The sequence below is a fragment of the Staurois parvus genome, unplaced genomic scaffold (assembly GCF_062004578.1).
Source record: "Staurois parvus isolate SC_StPar_1 unplaced genomic scaffold, SC_StPar_1.0 ptg000546l, whole genome shotgun sequence".
In the NCBI taxonomy this organism is placed as follows: domain Eukaryota; kingdom Metazoa; phylum Chordata; class Amphibia; order Anura; family Ranidae; genus Staurois; species Staurois parvus.
In genome coordinates, this window is record NW_028318342.1 from 3,300,848 (window position 1) to 3,328,458 (window position 27,611).

Genomic DNA, 27,611 nt, shown 5'->3' on the forward strand with positions numbered 1-27,611 from the left:
TGGGTGGCACTGCTGGGTACAGGTGGGTGGCACTGCTAGGCACTGACGGGCACAGATGGGTGGCACTGCTGGGCACGTGTGGGTGGCACTGGTGGGTGGCACTGCTGGGCACTGATCATTAGGGCACTGATCATCAGTGCCCTGATGATCAGTGCCGATCTGTTTTCTGACAATTGCCAGTTATTGGCAGCTCTTTCCTCACGCTGTGACAGCATGAGGAAAGTGCAGCCAACAACCGGCAACTGCATTTACCCAGTGATCTGATGTGTCATTGGACACAGCTCATCACATGGTAAAAGGCCGCTGTGATTGGCCTTTTACCACATCATGTGATCAGCTGTGTCCGTAGGACACAGCGATCATGAAGATCGCCCATATGATGACCTCCCAGAACTGGACAACCTTGCTGTAGCCCTCATTCAACTATAGCCTGGTTGTCAAGTGGTTAAACGTGACCATTGCTTTTCAATCTGCATTTCCTGCTTACAAGATTGGTCATCTCCTGCACTGTGTCCGCAGTCTCTGGTCATCTCCTGCACTGTGTCCGCAGTCTCTGGTCATCTCCTGCACTGTGTCCGCAGTCCCTGGTCATCTCCTGTACTGTGTCCGCAGTCTCTGGTCATCTCCTGTACTGTGTCCGCAGTCTCTGGTCATCTCCTGTACTGTTTCTGCAGTCTCTGGTCATCTCCTGTACTATGTCCGCAGTCTCTTGGTCATCCCCTGTACTTTGTCCGCAGTCTCTGGTCATCTCCTGTACTATGTCTGCAGTCTCTGGTCATCTCCTGTACTGTCCGCAGTCTCTGGTCATCCCCTGTACTATGTCTGCAGTCTCTTGTCATCTCCTGTACTGTGTCCGCAGTCTCTGGTCATCCCCTGTACTATGTCTGCAGTCCATTGGTTCAGAATATTTTTTTTTCTTGTTTTTCACCTCTAAAACCTAGGTGCGTCTTATGGTCAGGTGCGTCTTATGGAGCGAAAAATACGGTAGTTCATTTGGACGAGCTTGTTACAAACTATTTAAAGGTCACTAAAATCTGGAGATAGGATGTAGTTGCCTTGTAATCTATTTTATATAAAATTGTCTTATACTTTGTATTTCTGCCTCCTTCTAATGTCTTCGGTCAAGCTCACAAACCTCTCCTTTTCCACCTCCTATCTGTTTATTTGGAACAAGCAGTGCACATTAGTGGCAGTCATGTACACTGTTGTATGCACACTATGGGCGTGGAAATCACACCAGCAAAAAAAATTATATGAAGATTTGGAGGAGGTGGAGAGCAACAAAAGGTGACTTAAAACAGAAGTATGGTGAAAGAAGCTTTGGCCATACTTCTCTTGGGCAATTGCCTGCTATCAGCTGACATGGCAGAGTAAGTCTAGACTTTGGAAGGATCCCCAAAATACTGTCTGGATCCACCCAGGACCCTGATTGAAAGCTGTCTCTGCCTCACGACGCAGCTGAGATTCGGAGGCAGCGTCACCCCTCCCTCTCCCCAGTCCAGAGGTCCAGTAAGTGCTTGAAGAGCAGAGCAGAGCAGAGAGTGGTGACTGACAGACCACAAACTGAGCGATCAGCAGTCATGTTTTCAGACTTAGAGCCAACATGGGACAGTTGCAGCATAACACAGATGCTGCTGAATAGAGGTGAGCATGCAGGTTTATTTTTTTGAAAACACATACATCTCTTTAGGAATACATACTTAAAACCTATAGCAGCTTTGTCCAAACATCAACGGAGATGGGTGGGTGGTTTTTTTTTCTGGTGGCCCACCAGAAAAAAGGCTAAGGCCTGGCCTCAACAGCTCCTCCACTTTGCCGAGGTTAGGTATTGACTCATGGGGACTATGGTGCACAAGAAGCTCACCTCCATGCTGAACGATACTGTAATGGACCACCTGACAGCACCTCTATCAGTCCCCTGATAGAGCCTCCCCAGAGTGCGGAGTCTAAGTACCGGCACTTGTTCACCAGGGCCCCTGATGGTGGGGATGGACCAGGTCACAGCTACCGGGTATCTCTACCAGAGGTAGAGGAGTCTGCCAGAGGCTCCTGTGGGTTAAGAGTCTGATGTGAGGGAGCCCGGGGATCCCTGAGGGATGGATGAGCAAGATCAGAGTCAAACAGGCCGTGTCGGTAACTAGCGGGTCGGTGCGGTACAAGACGGTAGGCAAGGGATAGTCGGGTCACACGCAGGGTCAATACCAGAAGATCAGATCTATAAGGGAGCATCCAGGAGCAGAATCAGGCAAGCCAAGGGGTCAGGACAGGAGAAGGCAACAAGGTCAGACAATCCATATCAGAGTACTCACAACACAGGCAACAGGATATGCAAAGACCATTCGGCAACAAGTGTCTGTGCAGGGCTGGTTTAAGTAGCCCGCCCTGCACCTGACAGGTGCAGCCTAGGTCCTAGTGCCTGCCCAGTACTGTCATAGACGACGGGTGCACCTGGGTCCTAGTGCCCTGCTGCCTGCATGTCTTGACAGACACCTACGCATGTGTAGACCCATGCGTCGCGATGGTCCCTGACAGATACGCACACTCAATATCTGAAAGTGTGAAAATCATGGATCACACATATTGGTGATTTGCACCTGGACCACTCTTTGCTCTCGACCTGAGGAATGCTAATGCAGATCTCATAGTAGTTAGGTGGTGGTCTCCCATGGGACCCCCCTTCTTCTTTTTCTTCATTTACTGTATATTTTGTTTTGGGTCCTCATGGGCTTTTTTCCACAAGGCCATTCAGAGTGTGGGTACCCCCTCCTCCCTGAGGTTGTAGGTGGCCCTGATCAAGCAGAAGGTGCAGACCCCACAAGTTCAAACAATCTCCAATGCAATTGTATACTTTTATTTTGGTTGTGCGGCCTTCTTGGGCTGTTGTATCAACAGCTGCCTTGTGTTACACTGCTCTCGTTGTCATCGGCACACTGGCCCATATTATCTTACTATTACGTTTCTATGTATTACTTTTTATATTGAGATCTTGAATTGTATGATATTGTTGAAAATCTCAAGAATTATTTTGTAAAAGAATAGTGTCACTTTAAACTTTATCAAGGCTCATTCCACATTTCTTTTTTAGCATTGTTTTTGTTTATTGTGCTGCTGGCAGAATAGAGAAAGCTGTTTTCTTTCTGCCAATAAACAAAGCCTAAACAGGGGGGAGAGAAAATTATTTCAATTGCACTTGTGAATTTTTGGAAACAGTGTGAGCTGACAATGCCTAAAATGACATTTTGTCAGCAATGGATGGGTTTAGTTATGTTTAATTATCTGAAGTCTAAAAATTCAATGGTGCTGTTTTTAAATGTCATTGCTTGGTCTGCCTATCAAATGAAAATTATTCTGTGTCAGTATAAAGTGCTCTTGACAGTTTGGAATGCAAAGATATAAAAAAAGATTAATCATTTTTAGTAGAAAAAAATGACAGTTAAAAACCACTGAGATGTACCAGTACTTTGGTACCGTGTTTTTGTATATGAGAGTCAGGTGCATAGTATACAAACAGGGGGGCATTGTGTCAAGCACAGCATAATGTTATGGTGTGTCAAATTGCTGAATATAATTACCAGTGGCTAAACAACTGAAATCAGTTATAAACAGGAAATGAATGCTTATTCATGTTAACACACGTTAACAAAATTGAGTTTATCTCTGCTTCAATCAAATACATGGAAATAATGATGTGTCTTCTCATCCATGAATGACAGTCACAATATTCAGACAATGAAATAAAAAACCAAAATGATTTTTTTATTCATAAACATTATTTCACTTAAAATAGAACTTGATGCAAGCATCTAAATAAAAAGTTGAAAAAGTTGAAAAACATATATGCGCTTTTACATTATAAAACATTGGTTCTGTTCTATTCATAATTTTGTTCTGCCACCTTGTAATTCACACATCTCCACCCTAACACAGAGCCAAAACTGCTTTAACCAGTTTCCCGCCACCCCATAGCAGATGTACTGCTACAGGGCAGCTCCGCTGTGCAAAATCACGTAATTATACGTGATTTCGCATTTCCGGGTAGGCGGCGCACGAGCTCACAAGCTGCCCTACCCACGCCGCTATTGACTGCTGGGGATGTCAATCACTGAGTCCCGGCCGATACTCTGTGATCGTCGGCAGGGCTCAGAGGGGAGAGATCTGTGTGTAAACAACACAGATCTCTCTCCTGTTAGCATGGACATGCTGCTTTGTATCCCTGCACAGCAGAGATACAAAGCAGCTTGTCACCCAAATAAAACAGCACACAGTACACAATGTAAAGCACACACCGCACACAGTTAACCCTTTGATCACCCAAGATGTTAACCCCTTCCTACCCAGTGTCATTAGTACAGTGTCAGTGCTTTTTATTAGCACTGATCACTGTATTAGTGTCATTGGGATTTCAGTGCTAGTTAGTTCCCACCCAGTGTCAGAATGCCCGACGCAGTCCCGCTATAAGTCGCTGACCACCGCCATTACTAGTATTAAAAAAATGGCCTGGTCAGGAATGGGGGTAAATCCTCTGGAGGGCAAGTGGTTAAAGCATACAGTATGTATAGTCAAAATTTCAATACATATATTTATGTTCACATTGTATTTCAATTGTTTCTACCCTATTCCTATTAATCTGAATGACCCTGAAGTTTGTAAATTTACTTTATGAAGAATCCCACACTTTTACTTCCTGGAATTCTGTGATTGTATTTCTTATGCCCTGTAGATAGACACTGATGTGTCACACATTTCACAGACCCTGCCTTCTGAACTACAGAGGTGGTGAGAGGAGGAGTTTCAGGAGGCGGAGTCAGTACAGGAATCACAGCTTGGCGCCAGACAGATATCGTGGGATATGTAGTCTTTAGGAATTGAATGTAAACAGCACAGGAGAAGCTGCAAAGCAAGCAGGGAATCCAGGAAGTTGTGAAAAGAGATAGCCAGCAGACAGACAGAACTTACCAAATTGTCAAAAATAAATATTGTTTTCATTTATATTGCAATTCTGATGTTATAAAATGAAAGTGTCTGCTGTGGCCATAGATATACTTTAAAACTTCCTGGCTCTGTTTTGCAAATTCCTATGTCACGTGTTTTTTGGAGAGAAGTTTTGTTGCCAATTCATTGCTCCATGCGCTTCAGACTCTGGACTCATGTGCACTCTAGTGCAATTTACACTGCAACAGAAAAACAAAATTCCATAAGGGCACATAGAAAACAACTGTACTCTGTATGCCCTGTTCACACTAAAAAAAAAACCCACATGTTAACACTTTCCTGCCCAATGACATTAGTACAATGTCAGTGCTTTTTATTAGCACTGATTACTGTATTGGGAATGTCAGTGACACCAAGTCAGTTCCCCCCAGTGTCAGAATGCCCACTGCAGTCCCACTATAAGTTACTGATCGCCGCCATTACTAGTAAAAAAAATTCCAATATATATACTGCCATTTGTAAATGCTATAACTTTCACGTAAACCAATTAATTTACATGTATTGGGATTTTTTTTTAGCAAAGGCATGTAGCAGAATACATTTTGGCCTAAATGTATGACAAAATTAGACTTTTTACAATTTTTTACTGGACATGTTTAATAGCAATAAGTAAAAAATATTGTTTTTGTCTCAAATTTTTTTTTTTGTTTATAGCACAAAAAATACAGGTGAAACTCGAAAAATTAAAATATCGTGCAAAAGTTCATTTATTTCAGTAATGCAACTTAAAAGGTGAAATTAATATATGAGAGGCTCATTACATGCAAAGCAAGATAGTTCAAGCCGTGATTTGTCATAATTGTGATGATTATGGCTTACAGCTCATGAAAACCCCAAATCCACAATCTCAGAAAATTAGAATATTACATGCAATCAATAAAACAAGGATTGTACATAGAACAATATCGGACCTCTGAAAAGTATAAGCATGCATATGTACTCAGTACTTGGTTTGGGCCCCTTTTGCAGCAATTACTGCCTCAATGTGGCGTGGCATGGAAGCTATCAGCCTGTGGCACTGCTGAGGTGTTATGGAAGACCAGGATGCTTCAGTAGCGGCATTCAGCTCTTCTGCATTGTTCGGTCTCATGTCTCTCATCTTTCTCTTGGCAATGCCCCATAGATTCTCAATGGGGTTCAGGTCAGGTGAGTTTGCTGGCCAATCAAGCACAGTAATCCCATGGTCATTGAACCAGGTTTTGGTGCTTTTGGCAGTGTGGGCAGGTGCCAAGTCCTGCTGGAAAATGAAGTCCGCATCACCATAAAGCTTGTCTGCAGAAGGAAGCTGAAGTGCTCCAAAATCTCCTGGAAGACGGCTGCGTTGACCCTGGACTTAATGAAGCACAGTGGACCAACACCAGCAGATGACATGGCTCCCCAAATCAACACAGACTGTGGAAACTTCACACTGGACTTCCAGCATCTTGCAGTGTGTACCTCTCCATTCTTCCTCCATACTCTGGGTCCTTGGTTTCCAAATGAGATGCAAAAGTTGTTCTCATCAGAAAAGAGGAATTTGGACCACTGAGCAACAGACCAGGTCTGTTTTCCTTTAGCCCAGGTAAGACGCTTCTGACGTTGTTTGTTGTTCAGGAACGGCTTGAAAAGAGGAATACGACATTTGAAGCCCATGTCCAGGATCTGTCTGTGTGTGGTGGCTCTTGGTGCACTGACTCTAGCCTCAGTCCACTCCTTGTGAAAGTCCCCAACATTTTTGAATGGCCTTTTCCTGACAATCCTCTCCAGGCTGCGGTCATCCCTGCTGCTTGCGCACCTTTTTCTTCCACACTTTTCCCTTCCACATAGCTTTCTATTAATGTACTTTGATACAGCACTTTGGGAACATCCAACTTCTTTTGCAATTACCTTTTGAGGCTTTCCCTCCTTATGGAGGGTGTCAATGATGGTTTTCTGCACAACTGTCAGGTCAGTAGTCTTTCCCATGATTGTGATTCCTACTGAACCAGACTGAGAGACCATTTAAAGGCTCAGGAACCCTTTTCAGGTGTTATTGCTTAATTAGCTGATCAGAGTGGGACACTTTGAGCCTAGAATATTGCACCTTTTCACAATATTCTAATTTTCTGAGATTGTGGATTTGGGGTTTTCATGAGCTGTAAGCCATAATCATCAGAATTATGACAAATCACGGCTTGAACTATCTTGCTTTGCATTTAATGAGTCTATCTCATATATTAGTTTCACCTTTTAAGTTGCATTACTGAAATAAATTAACTTTTGCACAATATTCAAATTTTTCGAGTTTCACCTGTAACTGCTACCATACAGGGCACTTTTACCCCCTTCCTGCCCAGGCCATTTTTCAGGTTTCAGAGCACTCACACTTTGAATGACAATTGTGCGGTCATACAACACTGTACCCAAACTAAAATTTTAGCATTTTCTTCACACAACTAAAGCTTTCTTTTGGTGGCAACACTAGGGTTTTTATTTTTTGCTAAATTAACAAAAAAAGACTGAACATTTTTTTTGTTTCTGTTATAAAAGTTTGCAAATAAATAATTGTTCTTCATAAATTTAGGCCGAGATGTATTCTACTACATGTCTTTGGTGAAAATAATAGGATGTATTACTTAGTTTGAAGGAAAGTTATAGAGTTCACAAACTATGGTATATATCTGAATATTGATCAATCCTGAAGTACTGATGGCCAGTCTAATTTCTTGAGGTCCAGGAATGTCAGAACAGTACAGATATCCCCCAAATGACCCCTTTTTGCAAAGTAAACAGTCCGTCGTATTTCATAAGAGGCATGGCAAGTTTTTTGAAGTTGTAATTTTTTTGTCATAATTTTTCGTAAAATGAAAAAAAATTATTTTCACTATTTTTTTTTTACATACTGTCACCAGTGCAGTACAGCGTCCTCATATAACTGGCATGGCAGTGATCAGGGACACTGACTGGTGACAGTACGACAAAAAAAAATTGTATCATTTTTTCAATTTTTTTTTAGTTTTAATTTTTTATTACATTTTTTTCTCTTTTTTTAAGATTTTTTTTCATATTTCACTATGACCAAAATAGTACAATGTTACCATAGTAACATTGTACTACTATGGGGAAGTGATCAGTATTTTTTTTTTTTTTACACAATTTGCTTATAGCAAAGAATTACTTTGCTATAAGCAAGCATTTAACTGAATGACATCAATTCATTCAGGGGTTTTTTTTGTGCTTAGCTGTGATTTGGCCACAGCTAATCACATGACACAGCTGGGCTGTGATTGGCCCAGCTTGTGCATGTGATCGCTGTGACCATTCACAGCTGAACATACTAGTATACAATGGATGACATGAAAGGAAGCCATCCATTGTATACATCTGTCATGTGACCTGCTGTGATTGATCACAGCAGGTCACATGGTACTGGAAACGGGGCCGGTACACAGATCTGTCATCGGCCGTGTCCAAGGTACACGGCTGGTGACAGATGACACCGCAGAGCGGCCCTGTGGGAAGGCAAACTGTACATGCCTGAAAGGACGCCATATGGCGTCCACCCCGAGGGACGAGCTCCTTGCCCGGCCGCCTTTGTGCTTTTGGCCGGGCGGGAACTGGTTAATGAATAGGTGATGAAATACCACCGAAAGAAAGTTCTATTTGTGGGGGGAAAAAAAAGGACGTAAATTTAATTTGGGTGCAGCGTTATATGACTGCGCAATTGTCAGTTAAAATAATCACAAAAAATGGCCTGGTCAGGAAGGAGTATATATCCTCTGGAGTGCAAGTGGTTAATGAGTTTTACAATTGTTTACAATACTTTTATGTGCATGTGCTTATATACACTTTTCCAGTTTATATGAAGTTTATATAGGGATTTGAGTTACAAAGAACTGTTGCTGACAAACAAGGGGAATTGCACAATAGATTGGTGGTATTTATTATGGTTTTATTTATTTATTGCCATTTTTTATATTCATGCGTTATATAATTTTACACATTTGCATTGAGTTGTACACATATTTGCAGTTGTGCTGCATTTTTTGATATTGATTTCTATTGGTGTTTGAATGCACAACAGTGATTAGCTGCAACACAAAATTATTATTTTTTTTTTTTCACATATTCAGGTCGGTGCGGGTCAGCATTAAAAATCTCACTGCTTTAAATGGTGTCTGCACTAGATGCGTGTTGCTTAAAAAACAGGAATGCCTTTTCAGCTTTTACATTTTTAAAAAATTAGGTACATATTAGGTTTGTTTGCACTAAAACTAATTTTCTATTTTTTCCTAAAAATATATGTATGATAAATAGTTGCACAAATATTGTGCAACATTAAAAAAATTCTTCCACCATTTTATTCTGCAGGGTCTTTGCTTCCATAAAATATACTTTTAGGGGGGGGTTAAAGTAATTTCTAGCATAAAAATGCAGATTTTAACATGTGCAAAAAATTAAAACATTGTCTCAGTAAACAAAAAAGTTAAAATTACCTGAATACATCTCCTGCAAGTGTGAACCTAGCCTTACCCTAGGTTCACATCTATGCAGGTTCAATTTGAGGTGTTTTTGCATTGCGTTTTGCAGTGCATTTTGAGTTTTTGCACTTGCATTTTTGCCACGTTTTGCTTTTTTCCCATTTTTTTTATTCTTCTTGTTGCTAGGCAGATTTTAAATGCAAAAATGGCAAAAACACAATACATGCTTTTCTGCAGTGTTCCTATTGCAGTCTATAGAACCAAGAATGCAACATTTTGCATTCAAAAAAGTCCCTGAACCTTTCCAAAAAATGCACCAGGTGAAAATGTGGAGATGTGAACCTGTCCCATAGGAAATCATTTTAAATGGACTGTACTGCGTTTCTGCAAAATGCAATACGCTGCAGAAAACACTTAGGTGTGAACCTGGGGTTATAGGTAGGTAGGTAAAGCAGGTAACATACATATTTCATCTGTGTATTTAGGGGCTTGCCTTGAGTTCCAATTCAGTTGCACGGGTCCATTTAATTCCTCAGGAAAGAGTAGTTACCTGATTGCTGCAGCAAAAAGATAAATTCTTCCGGATGATCAGTCATCCGCCTTGAGAGATAGGTACTAAACACAACAGCATGCTCACCCCCTGAGTTCTCCGATTAAGTCTTCTATGTTTTGCAAGAATGGAAGTTTCTGAGAAATTGAAGAATGCACTCAGCCTTTTTTTTTTTTTATTTCTAACCATATCAGAGTCTGTAGCATAAATGAAAGCAATTTTCCAGCATGTGAAAAAACATCTTCCATTTGGGAACAAGAGGTCTTTTGTGTAGAGTGCAGTCAGCTGTGTCCCCTTTTCTGTGCTGGAGTTCACCAGCAAAGTACGATAAGATCTTAAATACGTCTGCCTATAAAACTACATTTGGATTTAAATGAAACGCCTCAAAGTGTTGAACACACATTAGAAAAGAGCAAGCAGCGCAAATACCTGATGTAATTGGTTACTTTTAAGCAGAACATCACATTTGGGTGTGGGGGTTTTAGACATCCATGCTCAGCTCCCTAGAACTTAAAGGCTAACTCCTTTTTCCTGAACAAATACAGCAAATAAAAAACATAGCATATGCAATATGGCTACACAAGCCATATTGTAATTTATTGGTATTAAAATTTACCTTCCCATTTTAGCCTGCATCATTGTAATTTTCTGTAAAATTCAATGTAATATGGCAACTTGGAGTGATTGTGTGATTGGCCTATTGATTTTCCCAGAAGTCTACACTAAGTCGACCCTTTACAACAGAAGTTTCTATTTTTTGGGGGAGATACTCCCAAAGGGTTATTTACCTCCAAAGGGATGCCCGGAGTGTCACTTTATCATCAGTACACTGAAACAGGTGATTATTATGAAGCAGACCTTGCAATTCAGAATCAATTGGCACAGAACATGGGCAAACAAAAAGCTGTTTCTTCAGAGCAGAAACAAATTTGTTACAGGATAACTTCACCTTTTTTAAAATGTTACACCCATATTCAGGAATGATCAGACCTGCTCTCGCTGCCAAACTTTGACAGCTAGTGGGGGATCTTCTCCCCCTTCGCTAGCTATCACATTTTTAAAAAATGTGGCCAGGCAGGGCTCCGCCCACCCAGCTGCGTCCATCATTCACTGTGTTTTGTGAATGAGAAACTACAAGTCCCGACAGCCTTATCTGCTGTCAGCTTGTAGTTCTCAATGAACTACCACATTGCTGTGGAGAACCATGGTAGTTGAGTCTTCCTGCCAGTATATCTTCTTGCCCATACATCCTGTACGGGCAAGCAGATATACTAACAGATCTGCAGGAGACCTGCATGACACCAGCAATCTGCTAATCGCTGGTGCAATTGTTTACGAGCTCTTGCAACATAAAAAAATAAATGCACATTTTGTTTACCAGCAAAAAAATGTGCATTTATTATTTTTCGTATAAAAGTGAACTTTTCCTTTAAAGTCCCTGCAATGTTCATTAAACACCCAGAGGGGATTTCTTTATTAGCAAAAATGGAGTTATTCTTTGATCTGTCCCTCATATTTCATTTGCAGCCACTTTTGCATTTTTTGCACATTTTATAAAATAATTTTATGCCTAAAGGTTAAAACACCAAACATTATATATTTTCGGAAAACAGAGAGCCTGAAGAATAAAATAGTGGCAGTTCCAGTTTTTATGCCAACCAATATTTAAAACGGTTTATCAAGCGAATATTTGCAGTAAAAAGATTAACTAAAGTTGTTTTGTGTTAATACAAATGGCAAAGCTGCAAATCAATTACCCAACATGTATCCTACCAAGTTTTACAATTGTGTTTAAAAATTTGAAACCCTATATTTTCCATTGGTGAGACTTTAAAATTCCCTCATATACACTATATTGCCAAAAGTATTGGGACACTCCTCCAAATCATTGGATTCAGGTGTTCCAATCACCTCCATGGCCACAGGTGTATAAAATCAGGCACCTAGGCATGCAGGCTGCTTCGACAAACATTTGTGAAAGAATGGGGCACCCTTAGGAGCTCAGTGAATTCATGCCTGGTACCGTGATAGGTTGCCACCTGTGCAAAGGTGAAATTTCCAGGTTCAACTGTTAGTTGTATTATAACAAAGTGAAAGTAACTGGGAACAACAATAACTAAGCCTGTCAGAGCCTGGGATTGAACCTGGGCCTTCTGCGGTAAGAGGTAATGTTTCTTCTCACTGAGCCACCTGGAATGCTGGACAGTTCTTTTGACAATTCTTTGGATGATCCTGCCTTGGCCCTGTTTGTCTTGAACTCCTTGCTCCTTCCATGAACTTCCTATAAAAGCAATGTCCATGCATTTCCTCCTTGCCAGATTATTGTGCCTTCCCAACCAATATCCAGCTTATTGTTCCTGCTGCTGTCTACATCTTTGTTACCAACCTTTGGCTTGCTACTGACTACGATTTTGCCTCATCCTAATCTACTACCATTTGTGACCAACCCTTGGCTTGTGACTGACTCTGCTTCCATTTGATCCCTAAACTGTTTGATCCGCTATTGGTTTCCAGCTTGCTCATTCCCTGGTGGGGTGGTCCTGAGATCTGCGACCTGGTATTAACACGCAGCCAAATCCATCTCCACCATTAGGAGCTCTGGTGAAAACCGGTTAATACTTAGACCCCGCACCTCAGGTGAGCCTGCGTCATTCCCAGGGGGACCCGCTGGTGTACCTATCCTTACTGCCTAAGCCTTACACTGCTGTAGCAACTGGTCTCTGAACCTGACCCAGACCGTGACACAGCCACAAAGTGGTAGGCCGCGTAAAATGACAGTGCATGTTGAAGCGCATAGTGCGCAGAAGTCTCCAACTGTCTGCAGAGACAATAGCTAAAGACCTCCAAACTTCATGTGGCCTTCAGACTAGCACAACAGTACATAGAGAACTTCATGGAATGGGTATCCAGGGCCAAGCAGCTGCATCCAAGCCTTACATCACCAAGTGCAATGCAAAGCATCAGATGCAGTGGTGTAAAGCATGCTGCCACTGGCCTCTAGAGAAGTGGATACATGTTCTCTGAAGTGACGACTCATGCTTCTCTGTCTGGCAATTCAACAGACGTGTCTGGGTTTGGTGGTTGCCAGGAGGACGATACTTGCTTGACTGCATTGTGCCAAGTGTAAAGTTTGGTGGAAGGGGGATTATGGTGTGGGCTTGTTTTTCAGGGGTTGGGCTTGGCCCGTTTGTTCCAGTGAAGGGAACTCATAAGATGTCAGCATACCAAGACATTTTGGACAATTTCATGCTCCCAAATTTGTGGGAACAGTTTGAGGATGGCCCCTTCCTGTTCTAACATGACTGTGCACCAATGCACAAAGTAAGGTCAGTAAAGACATAGATGAGCGAGTTTGGGGTGGAGGAACTTGACTGGCCTGCATAGAGTCCTGACTTCAACCCGATAGAACACCCTTGGGATGAGTTAGAGCGGAGACTGCGAGTCAGGCCTTCTCATCCGACATCAGTGCCTGACCTCATAAATGTGCTTTCAGAAGAATGGTCAAACATTCCCATAAACACACTTCTAAACCTTGTGGACAGCTTTCCCAGAACAGTTGATGCTGTTATAGCTGGAAAGGGTGGGCCAACTTATTATTGAACCTTACAGACTAAGACTGGGATGCCATTAACGTTCATGTGTGTGTAAAGGCAGGCGTCCCAATACTTTTGGCAATAGAGTGTATTTGCAAATGTGTGCAACTAAAACCTCTGTTTTAAGGCTACGTTCACACTAGCGTTGTGTGCAGGCGGCAGAGAGGCATTTGGGAAGCATTTTTACCGCTTCCCAAACGCCTCTGCCAATTCTGCACATTGCAGCACATGGTGCTGTTCTAACGGGAGCGGTTGCGTCGTGGCGCGTTGGTCGAGTCAGGAGGCGTTGAATCCTCCTATTCTAGCCTATGGTGCCGCTCCGCAAACGCCCGGCCAGCGTGTGCAGTTACGACGCCGTTCAAACTTCATTATAGGCGTTTGTGGGGCATTTTTAACGCTCGGCAAATGCCTAGCAACCGCCGCTAAACCGCGCATGCGGCATTTGCTGAGCGTTAAAAAACGCTCCGCAAACGCCAGACCAACGCTTGCCAAACGCTATAGGGGCGTTTGGCAAGCATTGGTAAAACAGCCAAGTGTGAACGAGCCCTTAACATGAATTGTTAGACAGGGTCAAATAGATTTTTTTTGCAGGTGGTAAGTGTGCAGGGAAATGTTTGTCTGTTTGTGATATGCATTGTCCTTCCATGGGCTTGTTATAAATTGGTGTGGTTGCCATCTTGTTGTATAGTTTGTTCACTGGATGTGGCACAAGGACACATTAGATGCCTTCAGCTGCCATTTTGAACTTGCTGGGTTTCCAATGTGTCCCTGTGGCTCCCTCCAGGCAAAACTGCCCTTAATTTATACACTGCTATATGTGCTCCAACATGGAGATTCTCAAAAATATAGAGTTAAAACCACAGTACACAGAGACACCTTGGCATAGGCACCTCTGTTTTTAACATTAATTGTTAGACAAGTTGATTTGAAATTGATTTTTTTGCAAGCTAGCTGGTGAGTGTGATGGGAAATCTTTTTCTGTTTGTGATGAGATCCTTTAAAATCCCCTACATGTTATCACTTTGGAGTTAACCATGAATAATAGTCCTAGAATTATTGGTCTCACTCCAGCGTGCATTGCAATATGTAACATGTGTAGCCTGTTACACATTGCTTACTGGTTCTTTGCAGTTAGGCCAGCAGAGCCCAGGCGAAATCGCAGGAGGGTGTCTTGGGACCAGAAAACCAACAGTTGGCTTGTGAAAGATACACATACTCCTGGCTGCTGTAGCTGTGTGTTTGTGTAAAACCCCCTTATACCATTGACGTAAGACATGGATCGACAGCAGTAAAAGGGGTTAACGTAGCCCTTTCAGTTATCTCTTTAGCACTTAAATTGTTCTCTAATACTAAACATTAACATTTAAGCAAAAGTAACCCTGAAAGATTATGTAAAATGAATAGCTGCAATTTTAATAAAACCTTTAACATTTCACCTCTAATCACCGTACAGTGGAGTACCAAAACTCACCAATTAAAAAATGTGAATAATGTGAAAAGAACAAGTGTTAATATCTATGTGTGAATATAATCACACCAAATGATTTCCAAAAGTTAAAAAAGCAAAAAACAAAATGATCTTGTACTGCTGCTATCTTGCAAGGTGAATGACTTTCATGAATCATCCAAAATACAAACCATAACCCAGCTCTATGGCAGTGCTAGTAGATGTACCATAGCACTTAGTGACATATCATACTGAAATCGACCTTCTCATAATACATACAAAGTGCAAAAGCACATATCTGGTGAGTGTCAGTGAATTTGGGGAAGGTGTTTTCTGAGCACAAGGTGCCTTGGAGGAGAGTCTGCATGCATGTAAAATTGCGTTAAGAGTGCTGTGGATTCGCATGGTGAATGCATTGGTGATATGGATTTTTGAGACACCACTATATGGACTAATTTGACATTTTGTATATTATTGTTTATGCACCATGTATTAATAGAAGGTCAGTTTATATACGATATGTCACAAAGAGCTATGGTACATCTACTAGTGCTGCCATAGAGCTGGGTTATGGTTTAAAACCTTTAATATGTTATTATAATTTCTAAAGTAATGATTATTTGTTTTTGGAAGTTAAGTCCTGCAACTGTCTTTAGAGTGTATGTCAAGTCATCATCTGTCTAGTTTTGCATACTTCCTGTCCTACTGATAATGGATTTACCAGAAAGGAAGTAAGGGGAAATCTGTAACAGGGACACAGAGGAAAATAAAAATCTCTAGCCTCCCCTTACTCAACTAAAGAAAAATATATTTATTTTGTCTATGGTGATGTTGGAGTTGTCCCCTTCTCAACAGAGCCCCAGACAGCAGTAAAGACCACAAAGATGTTTAAGCTTTTCCTCACTCTGCAAAACTAGTGTTGTTCTTGATGTTCGAGTCAAACATAAGTTAGACTCAAACATCGAGATGTTTGTGTGTTAGGCAAACACACGAACGGTAAGAGCGTTCGGCGGGCTGTTTGTCCATCACGCCCCACAATGCACTGCACTCTCACAGTGCATTGTGATTGGCCAAAGGTCAGGTGCAATGCTTTGGCCAATCATAGCATAATGCACTGTCGGAGCCATGATTGGACAAAGTCTCAGTGACTTTAGCTAATCATGGCTTACGGGCTAAGTCCACACCCCAGACAGTATATGCTTACACTGCAGCCTTGTGTAGTGTGTTGGTGCAGTTAAGTGAAGGTAGTTAGTTGTGTGTTAGGAGACAGTGTAGTGTGGTGTTGTGAAGAGCAGTGAAGTGTCAGTGTTTTTTTACAGCACTTACTGCATCATCTGTTCACTTTTTTTTTTTTTGGTAGCATCAGGTTCTGTTGCTGCAACTTTAGTGTTTCCTTTCTTTTTATTTAATTTTACTTGTTAATTTATTTTGCCGCAACAGCAGTAAAATATTTAGGGCATATTTTCTGTTCCCTCGGCTGTGTCGAAGGTATTCCTCCTTCTGCATCAGCAGTAGTTCCCTTTTTTTTTTGGCTTTCTGAATTTTTCTTTACATTTTTGTTTGCCACAGCAGCAGCAAAAATATTTGGGGCATAATTGCTGTTCCCCTTCTGCATCAGCAGTGGTTCCCTTTTTTTTTTCGTTTGGCCATCTGAATTAATTTTTTCCGCAGCAGCAAAATAATTTTCTCTATAACTGCTGTTCCTCTTTCTGAGTCGCAGGTATTCTTCCTCCTGTGTCACCTGTTTTGTTTTTTTTTTTGGTAGGGGGGGGGCTTTTTTGTCTCTTACATCTTTTACATTTATTTTATTAAAATTTTTTGCTGCAGTATTAAAAAAAATTACCATAATTGCTGTAACCCCCTGCTTTCTTTATTAAAAAAAAACACAATAGTAAAATGAACAAAATACCATGTGGACCCGCGCATAAATTACGTGCATTAAATTTGACAATACATGAATAATAATGCTTCACATATACAAAGTGAATAATTGTAACATTCAGTCCCAATTTGGAAAAATAAAGTGCCCATATGATAGGTGCTTCTCTGCGCTCCATCGGTGCCCCACTTGGATGTGAACTCACCATTAGCTATGAACCACCTATCTCTAGGTTGTTCTTAAGTGCCTGATTTGGGACTAGCCAATGATTGATGGAAAGAATGGCACCAATATTCATTCCTGGGAATCATGCACTCTGGCTGATAGTAACCAATAGGATGATGACCAGCGTGGATATAAATGACAGTGTAGTTTCAAAATAGCCTTTTAAACTTTCTCCTCCCATCCCATAGTGTAAAACCATAAACAACTTTACAAATGTGGAGAAATTATAAGAATAAAACTCACAAGCAAAGTGCCCATAACCTGGCACTCAGTGTATTCAGCCTTGCTGCCTATGAATAGGAACCAAGATGGCCGCAGCGTTCCAGCGTGCATACCAAAGGGCGGAAATTACGTCTGCAGAAGTTGTATCATCAAACCTCGACCGGTTTCGATCAATGGATCGTCATCAGGAAGGGCATGATCTGCCATTTTGGAGATGGTATTTTTACACAGCAGTGATTAAATCACTTGCTGCAGCTGTGTCACTTAATTACTTGCCCGAATCTATCCATAATTACCTGCATCATTGCTGAATACATTGTACATATGCCGGATATGCTTGGGCTAGTAAACAAAACTTAAAATTAAATCATAAAGTAAATTTAGTGCATAAAATACAGCGATGGGGTTCTTAAAGGGAAAAAAACCCTGCTTACCAATAATGCCTAAATCTTTTAACAGAATATTAAAAAGATGTAAACCAACACAGTATATTCCCAAAGTAAGTCATAAATTCTGTCAGGTTTGCATACTTTGAGCTGTATTCTACATACAGTTTAAAAACAGTTCTGTGTCAATCTCTATGCTGGAAAAACTAATTAAAGGGGAATATACTCCCCCAAGCTTTACTAAACTGCCTGATGTAAATCAAAATTGGTCTTAAAGGGGACAAGCCACTCAGACCAATTATCCCAGAATAAGAACTGTTACATACTGTGAGCTGTACTCTAGATACGGTCTATAAAAAACGGATACAGAGAAGCACCTGTCATTTTGCACGAAGTTCACCAATTAGTATTCAACACTTGGGCACTTTATTTTTCCGAATTGGGACTGAATATTGCAATTATTTACTTTGCATATGTGAAGCATCATTATTCTTGGATTGTAAAATTTAATGCACTTAAGTTTTGCGCAGTCCACATGGTATTTTGTTTGTTTTTGTGTTATTGGTTCACAAATTAGGACTGCAGGGTATGCTTATCAAAGTTGCATGAATATCTATTCCTAAGCGCAACAGCACTATATTTTATTTATTGTCACAGTTTATGCACGGTTTTCTGTATTGCAGCTATGGATTTATTTAATTATGTTAAAAGTAGGAGCATTATGGCTAGGGATTTTTTTGGTAAAGTTGACATTACACAACACACAGACATGGATAAATGCTTCAAACAGTTAAAACATCTCATGGAAGAACAGATCCGCACATGGTGGGACATCCTTACCCTTGAACAATATCAAGCTGAGCAGCTTACCCCAGAAGTTTAAGATGGGATCTGGGTCCTAATGATGGGCTCATGGACCCAGACCTCATGGAGGAATGGAAATCATTACTGGGGTAGTGTGAATAAAAATTGTTGGGTATCACTGTCCAAAGAAGGAATAAGAAATTGCTTCTAATTGGCCAACAAATAGAGGAGTTGAAAGTTAAAGTAACCCCTCATATGAACACTGCAGAGTATAAAGAAGAAGAAAAGCAATTACAGGATGTACTTATCAAATTGGAACATGATACCAAGACAAAGAAATTAAAGAATTATACGAGAGACAAAAAATATTAAGCAGACAATAAAATATTTAAATAGCAGGAACATCCCACCAAAAATACATCCACCAACAATATTGGAGGGACAAATGCAGATTTACGGGTGATTCAAAAGAGCTTTACTAATCAGGATAGGGCCCTTAAAGGCCCCCTACCCCTAGGGCAAGTTGGAGAGGATCTAGCCAGTAGTGGCCAAGCACCCCCAATACACGGTTAGCACTCAGAATAAATGTTTACTATTGGAAGGGCATCACCACCAAAACTCTGGGGACTATGGGAGGTTTCCAACCTATCCCCAAGGGAACTATGGGAATGCTCCCCATTCTAGACCATGAGGGGAAGAAACAGAGGCAGGGGGAGGGGCAGACCATATAACCATACTAACCATCCCCCTAATGGGGGGGAGGGAGAGAATGGCAAGAACCCTACAAGCTACCCCCTGGACCACCAGGGATTCCCCACAACAGAGGGGAAGAAAAAAACACAAAAGAGGAACCAGAGGGGGGAGAAAAAAGAAAAAGAGAATTAGGGAGAGGAATTTTTAATTTAAGTAGTGTCACTCTTAGTAAAGAGGAACTCATAACTTTGGATCAAGGTCTTAAAAATGCACCCATCAAACAGCTTAATAAATTTGAAACCTACATAGACCTACAAAAATTCATTAGGAAAGTAGGTATGAAAAATTATTTTTGGAGAAAGGGAAGTCCGCCACCAGTTCAACAAGTACCCAATATTTACATGTGGGCTACATAATAATTCCACATTCAACCCTAAAACTTCCACTTATCACTATCTAGATGTTTTTAGAAGGATGGTAGAAGAAGACATCAGAAATGTGCCTGTCACCAAAGATGCTACAGATCGTACGATATGGAAAGGTATCAAACGTTTAGAAGCAAGGAACAATATTGTAATTCTCCCAACAGACAAGGGTGGTGGAGTAGTTGTACTAGATAAAAGTGATTGAGGCTGAAATGAACAAGGTTTTGGGGGATGAATCAACATACAAAAAACTAAGGAGTAATCCCAGTAAAATGTTGAAACAAAAATTTACCAAATTAATAGAAAAGGGAACTAAAAGTGGGATCCTAACTAAAAGGGAAAGCAGATATCTGGTACCTGATGCACCCAGAGTGCCAGTAATATATCAAGTACCAAAAATTCACCACCAGGGAGGCCTAACCTAAGTGGGATAGACTCCCTCTTCTCCAGACTAGGGGAATATTTGAATTTATATCTCCATCCTTTAGTTCACAAAAGTCCATCATATCTCAAAGACCATAAGGATGTTATCAACAAAATTACTGATCTCCGAGTGGACGATTCTAGTCTATTAATAACCATTGATGTTGAGTCATTATAAACAAATAATAAACAACAATTTGCCTTGGAGACAATAAAATGAGCACTGGATTAATTTACAGATCTTAAAATAGCCCAAAACGTATTTATTTAGGAGGGATTAGAGCTAGCCATGACTAATAACTTTTTTTGGTATGATGGACAATATTACAATCAGGTCAAAGGAGTCTCTATGGGAGTTAAATATGCCCCTAGTGTAGCAAACGTGTTTCTCAATAAATGGGAAGAGTAGGAGATCTATGGTAAGACATGGCCTCATTTACGTATCTATCAAAGATATATTGATGATATTCTGGTAGTTTGGACAGGCCCAAGGGATACATTAGAACAAATAGTTTCCCATATAAATTCAAACAAGTATGGTTTCAGGGATCGTTCCCTCGCTGATGCTCATCTATGCGCCGGATCCCTGTCAGTCGTGGCGGTGCGAGTGCGCATGCACAGGAGCGTGTGGTTACGCGCATAAGCACTGGCATGCACGTCAACGCAAGGCAGGTTATTTAAATCACCAACACAGTTTAGCCTATGCCTCCTGGTCTACAACGTTCTGTATTTCATAACCTGATTCTGTTGCCTGTATCCGATCTGATCCTGACTAAGAAAGAACTCCGCCTGTACCGACCGGGCTTATCCCTGACTATCTGCTTCTTGCCTGCTCCATTGTAGCTGATCTGCCCGATCGATCCTGACCTGGCTTGTCTGACACTGCTGAACCTACGTTCCTGTATCTGCACCTGGTCTGTACCCTGTTTACCGCCATACTAACCTGCTGCTGCACCTATGTTCCTGCATCCGCACCTGGCCTGTATCCTGGTTACTGCCATACCTACCTCTGCTACACCTACGCTACTGCATCCGCACCTGGCCTGCATCTGGATCTTCCGGGTCATCATCTGCCTACAGTCATCTCAAGACCCACCAGAAACTCGTGCCACTCCTGGCTCGGCACCCTCTGTCCCCACTATCAGGGGCTACGAGCGGGAGTAGTAAGAGGATGCCTCCTCTCCACGTCAGGCTCCCCAACCAGGTACGTGACATATGGGATGAAGTTCACTGTCATGTTAAACAGAACTCTGTGGACTTCTTGGACCTCACTATATTTAAATACAATAATACATTGAGCACCAGTACTTTATTTTAGCAGATAGACAGAAATGGGTACATATCGACAAAAAGTTGTCATCATCCCAAATGGAAAAAAGCCATACCAAAGGGGCAGTTTATGAAGATTGAGATAAATAGTTTATTGTATGATGATTATATTAAGCAAACTGATATCCCCATAGACTGGTTCCAACAAAAAGTTTACCCCTTTGAGCTTTTAAAAAAAGTTTGTGGAGACGTTGGTCTTCTTGATAGAACGTCTTTACTACAGGACCAGCAGAGAACATGTAACAGAGGGGACATAGCCTACATTATAGGGTTTAATAGACAGTACAAACAATTCAGGAACACGGTTCTTACTCTGGGCTAATCAACCTGAGTGGATTTGTGATTATATAAGACAGTTCCACTAAGCTTGAGAGACCACATTCCCCCTTTAAAAAAGTTATTTTAGCATTTACATTGCTATCGATTACCCCTTTTTTTATATACCGTATCTAGAGTACAGCTCACAGTATGTAACTGTCAGGGCTCCCAGGTATGACCAGAGGTGTGTGACTGAAGCAGGGAAACACAGACTTCAGATATGTGATTAACAATGTAATTTATTAACACTAACAATACAAACATAAACGCAGTGCAATACTAAACATAATACAGTGCAAACAAACCCAACCAACCACCCACAGATAACAGTACATACAAGCAAGCGTCGTCAGGCAGGCCGAGTCAATATCAATTGGGCAGGTAGGTACAGGGGGAGCAAGCGGAGAATGGTCGGGGTCACAGGCCAGGTTCAGCAGGTAGCAAGCAGCGTAGTACAGAGGGTCAGGCAGAGGGATGGTCAGGGTCACAAGCCAGGGATCAGAACAGGTAGCAAGCAGCGTAGTACAGAGGGTCAGGCAGAGGGATGGTCAGGGTCACAAGCCAGGGATCAGAACAGGTAGCAAAGGAACAGAAACAGGATGCAGGACAGATACAGGGCCCAGGACAAACACAACACCAAGGCAGAGTCTGCAAGTCTGGCCATCCCTTAAATACACCAGTATCATCAGTTCCAGGTGTTAGCTGGCTGAAAGGTTGAGTCTCTGATTGCTGGGAGCACCCGCTGGCCAGCCCTGGTACTGCAGATCAAAAGGCAGGTGAGTCCCACCATTGCTGGCCAGTCCATTCCTGACAGTACCCCCCCCTCAAGGAGCGGCCTCAGGACGCTCCAAACAGTCCTAGCTGGGAAAAATGTTCCACCGCCCGGGTCTGGTAACTGGCGGGATATCAAAGACTGGCACACCGGGCAGGACTCCGGGCAGCGGTACACCGGGCAGAGGCACATCGGGCTGGACTCCGGGCAGAGGCACATCGGGCTGGACTCCGGGCAGAGGCACATCGGGCAGAGCCACACCGGGCAGAGGCACATCGGGCCGGACTCCGGGCAGAGGCACATCGGGCCGGACTCCGGGCAGAGGCACATCGGGCCGGACTCCGGGCAGAGGCACATCGGGCCGGACTCCGGGCAGAGGCACATCGGGCCGGACTCCGGGCAGAGGCACATCGGGCCGGACTCCGGGCAGAGGCACATCGGGCCGGACTCCGGGCAGAGGCACATCGGGCCGGACTCCGGGCAGAGGCACATCGGGCCGGACTCCGGGCAGAGGCACATCGGGCCGGACTCCGGGCAGAGGCACACCGGGCAGAGGCACATCGGGCTGGACTCCGGGCAGAGGCACATCGGGCAGGACTCCGGGCAGAGGCACATCGGGCAGGACTCCGGGCAGAGGCACATCGGGCTACCGGGCGAAGCGGCAGGCAGCGGGCCCCCGAGCGGAGCGGCAGGCAGCGGGCCCCCGGGCGGAGCGTCAGGCACCGGGCCCCCGGGCGGGGCGACAGGCCTCGGGCCCCCGGGCGGGGCGACAGGCCTCGGGCCCCCGGGCGGGGCGACAGGCATCGGGCCCCCGGGCGGGGCGACAGGCATCGGGCCCCCGGGCGGGGCGACAGGCATCGGGCCCCCAGGCGGAACTACAGGTCTCGGGCCCTCAGGCGGAGCGGCGGGTGCCGGACCCCCAGATGGAGCGACAGGCCTCGGGCCCCCAGGCGGGGCGACAGGCATCGGACCCCCAGGCGGGGCGACAGGCATCGGGCCCCCAGGCGGGGCGACAGGCCTCGGGCCCCCAGGCGGGGCGGCGGGCGCCGGACCCCCAGGCGGAACTACAGGCCTTGGGCCCTCAGGCGGAGCGGCGGGCGCCGGACCCCCGGGTGGAGCGACAGGTCTCGTGCCCTCAGGCGGAGCGGCGGGCGCCGGACCCCCAGATGGAGCGACAGGCATCGGGCCCCCCGGCGGGGCGACAGGCATCGGGCCCCCAGGCGGGGCGACAGGCATCGGGCCCCCAGGCGGGGCGACAGGCATCGGGCCCCCAGGCGGGGCGACGGGCGCCGGACCCCCAGGCGGAACTACAGGTCTCGGGCCCTCAGGCGGAGCGGCGGGCGCCGGACCCCCGGGTGGAGCGACAGGTCTCGGGCCCTCAGGCGGAGCGGCGGGCGCCGGACCCCCAGGTGGAGCGACAGGTCTCGGGCCCCCAGGCGGGGCGACAGGCATCGGGCCCCCAGGCGGGGCGGCGGGCGCCGGACCCCCAGGCGGAACTACAGGCCTCGGGCCCTCAGGCGGAGCGGCGGGCGCCGGACCCCCAGGTGGAGCGACAGGTCTCGGGGCCTCAGGCGGAGCGGCGGGCGCCGGACCCCCAGGCGGTGCGACAGGTCTCGGGCCCTCAGGCGGAGCGACAGGTCTCGGGCCCCCAGGCGGGGCGGCGGGCGCCGGACCCCCAGGTGGAGCGGCGGGCGCTGGACCCCCAGGCGGAGCGACAGGTCTCGGGCCCCCAGGCGGAGCAGCGGGCACCGAGTCACCAGGCACAACAGTGGGCTCCGAGTCAACTGGCATGACCGCTGGCACTAGGTCAGACATTGGATCGTCTGGCTGGACAGCGGGCATCGGGTCACCAGGCATCAGGTCATTTGGCTCGACAGCGGGCACCGTGTCATCTGGCAAGGCAGTGGGCTCCGAGTCAACTGGTATGACCGCGGGCACTGGGTCAGACATTGGATCGTCTGACCGGACAGCAGGCATCGGGTCACCAGGCATCAGGTCATTTGGCTCGACCGCGGGCACCGCATCATCTGGCAAGGCAGTGGGCTCCGAGTCAACTGGTATGACCGCGGGCACTGGGTCAGACATTGGATCGTCTGACTGGACAGCGGGCATCGGGTCACCAGGCATCAAGTCATTTGGCTTGACAGCGAGCACCGCGTCATCTGGCAAGGCAGTGGGTTCCGAGTCAACTGGCATGACCGCGGGCACTGGGGCAGACATTGAATCGTCTGGCTGGACAGCGGGCATCGGGTCACCAGGCATCAGGTCATTTGGCTCGACAGCGGGCACCGCGTCATCTGGCAAGGCAGTGGGCTCCGAGTCAACAGGCACGACAGTGGGCACCGGGTCATCAGGTACCGGATTGTCTGGCTCGACAGCAGGCATCGGGTCACCAGGTATGACAGCGGGCACTGGGTCACCAGGCATCAGGTCATTTGGCTTGCCAGCGGGCACCGCGTCATCTGGCAAGGCAGTGGGCACCGGGTCACCAGGCATTGGATCGTCTGGCTCGACAGCGGGCATCGGGTCACCAGGTATGACAGCGGGCACTGGGTCACCAGGCATCAGGTCATTTGGCTCGCCAGCGGGCACCGCGTCATCTGGCAAGGCAGTGGGCACCGAGTCACCAGGTACGACAGCGGGCTCTGAGTCAATTGGCACGACAGCGGGCACCGGATCAGGTACCGGATCATCTGGATCAACAGCGGGCATCGAGTCAACTGGCCTAATAGGATCGTCAGGCTGGATCAGTTCATCATGCTGGGTAGAGGCATCAGGCTGAATGCCGGCGTCTGGCTGAGTAGAGGCTTCAGGCCGAGTAGAGGCTTCAGGCCGAGTAGAGGCATCAGGCCGAGTAGAGGCATCAGGCCGAGTAGAGGCTTCAGGCCGAGTAGAGGCATCAGGCCGAGTAGAGGCTTCAGGCCGAGTAGAGGCATCAGGCCGAGTAGAGGCTTCAGGCCGAGTAGAGGCATCAGTCCGAGTAGAGGCATCAGGCCGAGTAGAGGCTTCAGGCCGAGTAGAGGCATCAGGCCGAGTAGAGGCATCAGGCCGAGTAGAGGCTTCAGGCCGAGTAGAGGCATCAGGCCGAGTAGAGGCATCAGGCTGAAGAGAGGCATCAGGCTGCGTACCGGCATCAGGCTGAAGAGAGGCATCAGGCTGCGTACAGGCATCAGGCCGAGTACAGGCATCAGGCTGAGTAGAGGCTTCAGGCTGAGTAGAGGCTTCAGGCTGAACCACGGAAGGCAGGCTCACCGGTTGGAAAGAATTTTCGCTTTTTTCTGGTTTTAACTACTGGAGCACTGCAAGTAAACGCAGGTCTGCAAACGAATGGAGCAGCTGGAGACAGAGAAGAACTGGAGGATGGAACAGGAGAGGGAGCAGTTGCTACAGAGGGCTTTTTTACAGGGTTAAAGGCAGGATAGGTGCAGCGAGTGGGAACAAGGTACTGACATGCGGTAGATAGCCAAGTATACTGGGCTGTAACTGGAGGAGCTGTTGGGAATACAGGAGTAGAGTTAGAAGCAGGACTGGGTTTTTGTAAGCTGACTGAGGCTGGGTGCAACAAGTCTGTCCATGTCTGCAGTATGGGTTGAACAAAGCTGAGCTTACACAAAGCCTGTCTGGTCAATGACTGCACTGCGTTTATACAATCTCTTAGTGTCTGTGGTGAACATGTGGAATAACGCTCCAGAAAGTAACCCACATCATCCTCTAATAACCACACCAGGGACTCTACCTGGTCTGCACTAAATGGTGGCAAAAATTCATCCCTGCATTCGGGGGTACCAGATGAAACCAACTCTGCACAAACCTCAATCAAAGGCTGCACCTCAGAGAACTCTGTGCCCTGATCTACTAGAACATGAGCGAGCCGTATACATTCTAGTAGTTCATCCCGGGTATACTCCTTCAGAGTTTGATAAGCATACTCCCTGTCATCAAACACTAGCAGATATAAATACGCAACCTCATCCAGATCCATCCTTCCCATCAACAAGCCAAGATGGCTTCCCTGTGCAGCCACTTCTGGTCAGGATTGGCCTTGGTGTAATGTCAGGGCTCCCAGGTATGACCAGAGGTGTGTGACTGAAGCAGGGAAACGCAGACTTCAGATATGTGATTAACAATGTAATTTATTAACACTAACAATACAAACATAAACGCAGTGCAATACTAAACATAATACAGTGCAAACAAACCCAACCAACCACCCACAGATAACAGTACATACAAGCAAGCGTCGTCAGGCAGGCCGAGTCAATATCAATTGGGCAGGTAGGTACAGGGGGAGCAAGCGGAGAATGGTCGGGGTCACAGGCCAGGTTCAGCAGGTAGCAAGCAGCGTAGTACAGAGGGTCAGGCAGAGGGATGGTCAGGGTCACAAGCCAGGGATCAGAACAGGTAGCAAGCAGCGTAGTACAGAGGGTCAGGCAGAGGGATGGTCAGGGTCACAAGCCAGGGATCAGAACAGGTAGCAAAGGAACAGAAACAGGATGCAGGACAGATACAGGGCCCAGGACAAACACAACACCAAGGCAGAGTCTGCAAGTCTGGCCATCCCTTAAATACACCAGTATCATCAGTTCCAGGTGTTAGCTGGCTGAAAGGTTGAGTCTCTGATTGCTGGGAGCACCCGCTGGCCAGCCCTGGTACTGCAGATCAAAAGGCAGGTGAGTCCCACCATTGCTGGCCAGTCCATTCCTGACAGTAACAGCCCTTCTGGGATCATTGGTCTGAGTGGCTTGTCCCCTTTAAGACCAATTTTGATTTACATCAGGCAGTTTAGTAAAGCTTGGGAAAGTATATTCCCCTTTAATTAGTTTTTCTAGCATAGAGATTGACACAGAACAGTTTTTAAACTGTATGCAGAATACAGCTCAAAGTATGCAAACCTGACAGAATTTATGTCTTACTGTGGGAATATACTGTGTTGGTTTACATCTTTTTAATATTCTGTTAAAAGATTTAGTCAGGTAAGCAGGGGTTTTTTTCCCTTTGCCGTGAGCCCCATTGTGATCCCCATTGCTGTATTTTATGCACTAAATTTACTTTATGATTTAATTTTAAGTTTTCTTTACTAGCCCAAGCATATCCGGCATATGTACAATGTATTC